At 36.0% G+C, this 6,000-nt stretch overlaps 1 protein-coding gene across 2 annotated transcripts in view; it reads right to left on the minus strand.

Moving 5' to 3' along the window:
- Caap1 (caspase activity and apoptosis inhibitor 1) overlaps positions 1 to 6,000 on the minus strand; it is a 63,748-nt gene that overhangs the window by 17,551 nt on the left and 40,197 nt on the right. The window lies entirely within an intron of this gene.

Consider the following 6,000-nt stretch of genomic DNA (forward strand, 5'->3'; position numbering starts at 1 on the left):
CACATGGCAGCTAACAACTGTCTCTAACTCCAGTTCCAGGGGATCTGATGGCTTCTTCTGTCCTCCACGGGCATTGTGCGACAGGGATGCACTTACCTACGTGCAGGCAATACACGCATACACATAAAATAAAAATAAGTAAAATTTAAAATAATAATAATAAAAGCTAATAAACCATTATCAATTATTTCCTTCCAGTTTTAAAATAAGAGTTATACATATTTAAGGTATAAGCTATGTAGTATTTTAATATATCTATGCATTGTGACATGATTAAATTAAGCTGCTCAGGAGCTAGAGAGATACAGCTCAGCTGTTAAGCGCACTGGCTGCTTTTGTAGAAGACCTAGTTTTGATTCCCACACCCACATGGCGGCTCACAGCCATCTGTAACTCCAGTTCCAAGGGATCCTACTCCCCTTCTGGCCTCTGTGGGCACTGCACACATGTGATGCTCAAATAAATCAAGCTAATCAACTATTCTCATATATTTTATGTAACATTTAAGCTCCATTCTCTCAGCAATTTTCAAATGTACAATTTATATGTTGTTATGTAGTCACTGCACTATACAATGAACTTCTCTAGAACTTCATGAGATAAAAACTGCTTCACTGAAACTGTAACCCCTTTGTCCAGCCTCTCTCCACTCTCTTCCTTGCAATTCTTTGATAGTCCATAGTCCAGCAAATTATCGGTGAAAACCATTTTAAGCACCTACCCGAGCACATTTATTTTATTTTCTTACTAATGTTTAGTATTATAATTACAAATTACACACACACACACACACACACACACACACACACACACACACAAGGGAAAATTTAAGCTATTAATTTATTTTAGAAATTTTAGTACTTTCTTCCTATATCACTGGAAATACAATAATCATAATTTGGTTAAGATTACCAAATCACCAAACGGCTGAAACTCATTTTAAAAAAAAAGAAAAAGGCTTCTACCACATAGATTAACCATTTAAAAAAAAAAAACTTTCTCCTATTAAAGCCTATCTTTCAAATTCTTGACGTTCTTATTAACTTTGTCAGTTTTTTGAGTTTTTTGTTGTTGTTTTGTTTTTACAGTGTTGGAGATTAAGCCAAGGGCCTTGCAGATGCTGGGTAGTGCTCTATCACTGAGCCACATTCCTACCCCAACTAAGTAATCCTTTTAAAGATGAATCCTAATATTCATTAACTCATACATTTGAAAGCTAAAATATAGCTATAAGCACCAACCAGTTAGCTTTTAATGGCAAGATTTGAGCCTAAGGCAAAATTATGTGAATATCTTGTGTATATACGTCTCTGTCTAATAAGAGTATTTTCATGTGAAAAAAACTAATGTATAAGATTCAAAGTTTACAAAAAAACAGATTCAAGGTAAAATACACTGAATGCCTTACTAACATTGATAATTTTATATACTATTTTTAATATTTTTATTTATTATTTTCATTTAGTGTATGAGTGTACTGTCTGCATGTATGTAAGTGCACCCATGTTGTGCAATGCCCATGGAGGTCAGAAAAGGGTAAGATCCCTTGGAACTGGAGTTATGAACAGTTGTTAGCCGCCATGTAGCAGAGCAGTCAGTGCTCTTAAGCAGTGAGCCATCTCTCCAGACCCCACTATATTTATTTTAATGCCTGGATTCTAATGAGTATGTTTCAAAGAACCATCAAATAGACTAAAGATTAAATCAAAAATCTGTTCTTCTAATATAATAAAAAATGCAGAGATAACAGAAATAAAGTTTTATAGTTCCCTGTTCCCTTAAACAATGCATGAATACATATCAAGTACCCTACTCAAGTATAAACAATGCACTAGGCACTGGGCTTAACAAAACTGAACAATTTAAAAGGAACTTGAAGATCAAGGCCCAACAGGAATCTGTGGCTTGGATTTGCTATATAACAGCACCACCATGTGGTAACTTGTGCAATCTCTGCCTGAGCCCCTTCGAGTTACAGGAGCTTTTGTATACAGATTTTTTTTTTTTAATTTTTGTGATTTTCACACAATATAGTTTGATGGTATTTCTATTCTCTTCCCTATCCACACCTCCTCCACTGTCTCCTAATCAATTTAAAGTACTCATGTGTGTGTAGATATATAAAATATAGCCTAGAGAGTCTGATTTGTGTCCCTAAATGTCCTTCAGCATGGGTTCATCTGCAGAGCCCAGCAAGAGTGCCATCCATGTAAGACACTGTCTTTTCCCTTCCCAGCTGCCACCAGTTTCCTAAAGTTCCTAAGGTTGGGTTGGGATTTCCTACCCACCTCCCCATGTCTATGCTGGACTTTTGTCTGGTTTGAGCTTGCACAGGACCATGTGCATGCAACACCATGGCTCTGAGGTTCATGAGGGACTGACCAGCTGTCTGGAAGACTATTTCATTGTGGTCATCCACCACCTCTGGCTCTTACAATCTTTCACCCTCTTCTGCAAAGATGCCTGAGCCTTGGGAGGCCGAGGTTTAAAGCAGGTGTTACCACAGGAGCTTATTTTAAGAGGGAAGTCTACTATACCTTCTGATACCTCTGATTATTTAAAATAAGTTGAACCCCCAAATTTTGTCCAATGATAATTTTATTGACTCTATTTTCACTCTTTTGGACCATACAGAGTAAACTGATGACTTTCCTACTTGACAACTCTTCAGATATCTTAAAACAATGACAATAAACCTCAATTCTTCTCATCAACCTAAATATTCAAACAACTATTTCATAAGTGTTATTATATTCTGTTGTTATTACAATTTTACAGAAACATAAATTTTAACTTGATTTTTGAAGCTACAATAATTTGCAAAACTACCCGTTATCTCCAGATGTAAACAATTTAAATATAGACTTATATTTTGATATTGCTGAATGTCTTGAGCAAACTTACTCCTAAATAAGTCTGTAGGAAAAGAATTCATTATAGTATCAAAGATGGGTTTGATGGTTTAAAAATGTTTTCTACGCATTGCCTTCATCAAACAGTTTTCATTTTTCAATCTATGGCATAAATGACCAATTTTAAAAATTGAAATATATCATGACTTTTCTGCTTATTTGGATGTTTTTGAGAGAGGGTCTCCCTGTAGTCCCAGCTAGACTGGTACTCACTATGTAGACCAGGCTAGCCTCCATCTTACAGAGATTCGCCTGCCTCTGCCTCCCAAGTGCTGGATACACTCACCCTCAACCATGACTATTTTAAAATCAGAGCTAAGTCTTCAACAATACAATCTTTGATATCCTAGAAAGTCAGCCTTAAGGGCTGGAGAGATGGCTCAGCGCTTAAGAGCATTGGATGCTCTTGCAGAGGACTCGGGTTCAGCTCCCAACACCTACATGGTGGTTAACAACAATTCATAACTCCAGTTTCAGGGGATCCAACACCCTTTTCTGACCTCAGCAGGCACTGCACAATATGGGTGCACTTACATATATCCAGGCAATATACTCATATACATAAAATAAAAATAATAAATACTTGTTTTAAAAGTCATCCTGAAGATCTCAAGGTTGCAAAAAGCTTACATATACATTTGTAAACATAGTTGTATTAAAAATATATAGCAGATATTTCTCATATTTCTTTGGTTGAAAATGATTTATGAAACTTTCTCACTGCAGAGTTTTAATTTTGCTATAGTACCAACCAATCAACCAATATTATACTTGCATCTAAATAATATTTTCACAGTTAAAGTAGATCTTTATTGGTTTATTAGTGTAGTGGAAGTTAGAATATAAATTTAATATTCACCTTTAGCATTGCTAGTTTCAGACAATGTATTTTCTGTCAAAGAGATCAACTCAACCAATTCTGGACAAAGAAATGCCAGTTTAACTGACAGTACCTGAGTACTACCAGAATAACTACTTAAATAATACTTGAGCATTTTAGAAACTGAAAAACTGAAAAGATAAATTTAAATTAACTTGTCAGTTCCATGCTGCAATCACTGATTTAACCTCAAAGAGCAAAAAGGAAATTGAGTGCAGTTTTATATTGTGGTCAACTGAACTTTAGTACCAAATAAGTCCCAATGATTTTTTTAAATGGTCAAGTCATTAACATGACAATGCATCCACAAGGAGCATTAGACTATTTTGATTCAGCTCACTGTCAGCAAGAATAGCTAACTATGCAAGGAAAGTTACAGATACAGTATTGCATTTTGAGAGTTTTACAGAAAATAATTTCTTCATTTAGCAAAAAAAGGGCTGGATTTCTGTTTCCTGATAAACCTCAGCTTCTTAGGTAACTCCTTGTTACTGACATTCTAGTTCAGACTCCAGCTGGACTCACATTTAACCTGGAAAATGTTCTACATAATTAAAAACTTCTAGATCATTCATTTTATCCTATTAGGCAGAAAAGCCTTTTCAGACATTTTCCTCAAAACACTTTACTTCAGCCGGGCGGGCAGTCCACACCTTTAATCCCAGGCAGAGGTAGGTGGATCTCTGTGAGTTCGAGGCTAGCCTGGCATACACAGCTGGGACTACAGGGAGACCCTGTCTCAAAACGACCAAAAAAAAAAACCCCACTTTACTTCTGGGTCTGGAGAGATGGTTCAGCGGTTAAGGGCACATATTGTTCTTCCAGAAGATCTAAATTCAATTCCCAGCAACCACGTCAGGCAGATCACAACTGCCTATAATTCCAGGTGATAGGGGATCTGACTTCCCTGGTTTCCACAGGCACCTGCACTCATATGCATATACCCACAATGGCACATACATATACACATAATTTTTAAAAGATTCCTTTAAATTTAAAAAAAAAAAAAAAAAAAACCTTTACTTCTGTTATCTTTTAAAATGGGGGTGAAGCTGGATTTATGACTCAGTGGTAGAGAATTTGCCTTGCATGCTTGAAGTCCTTCCTGGGATCCACCCCCAGCGACAAAAAAAAAAATAACAAAATAACAAACTAGTTACAACCTGAGCATTAACTATGCTTTGACCTTCCTTTCTCATATCTGCTTACTGCCATTTATGGGTTCCCTTTGCTTTGTGAGAATCTCAGCATAATCGATAGGCTCCTAAATTTGAAAGGTGTAGATTTTGTGGCCTAAGATACTCAGGCCTTTTTTCTTCCTCTAAGCTTCTTCATGGTTAGTTTTGAAATGATTAGTTATAAGAAAATCACAAGAAAACATGGTATATAATTTAGTCTGGCTATATATGAGGCTAACACAAAAGAATTTCTAAAAAGCACCGAAAATTTCCAAGAAATTAGAAATATTAACAAACCACACTGCACATTAAAGAAAATCTAGATGATTATGTATCTATATATACATAGATATGCATATATATATTCATATATATAAAACAAATCACAAAATTATGCAACTTTTTTTACTTTGTTAATTGATCTTTAGTAACAAAGTGAAGTTTTAAAAATTCTTCCTAAAAAAAACTGACAACCTGCTTCTCTTTTCTGAAAAAGTTCTTATATATCAAATTTTACTGAAATTTTAATTCATCAAAGGTTTGGTGCATATATAATAGACGATTAATTTCATGAATAGGAAAAACATGAAGGTGATATTTGAATAATGAATAAAAATGTAATTTATTTTCAATTTTTCCTAGCAGAGAAGAGAAGAATTATTTTTTTTTTAAAAAGCACTTAAGGGGCTGGAGAGACGGCTCAGTGGTTGAGAGCACTGACTGCTCTTGCAGAGGACCCAGGTTCGATTCCCAGCACCTACATGGTGGCTACGAACCATCCTAAACTCCAGTTCCAAGGTAATCCAAAGCCCTCTTCTGACCTCCACGACATTGCACAACACCGGTGCACTCACATACATGCAGGCAATACACTCATACACATAAAAAGATAATAAATTAGCTGGGCATGGTGGCATATGCCTTTAATCCCAGCACTTGGGAGGCAGAGGCAGGCGGTTCGAGGCCAGCCTGGTCTACATAGTAAGTTCCAGGACAGCTGGGGCTACAAGGAGACCCTGTCTCAAAAAAA

The sequence above is a fragment of the Nannospalax galili genome, unplaced genomic scaffold (genome assembly GCF_000622305.1).
Source record: "Nannospalax galili isolate Female #2095 unplaced genomic scaffold, S.galili_v1.0 scaffold52, whole genome shotgun sequence".
Lineage (NCBI taxonomy): Eukaryota > Metazoa > Chordata > Mammalia > Rodentia > Spalacidae > Nannospalax > Nannospalax galili.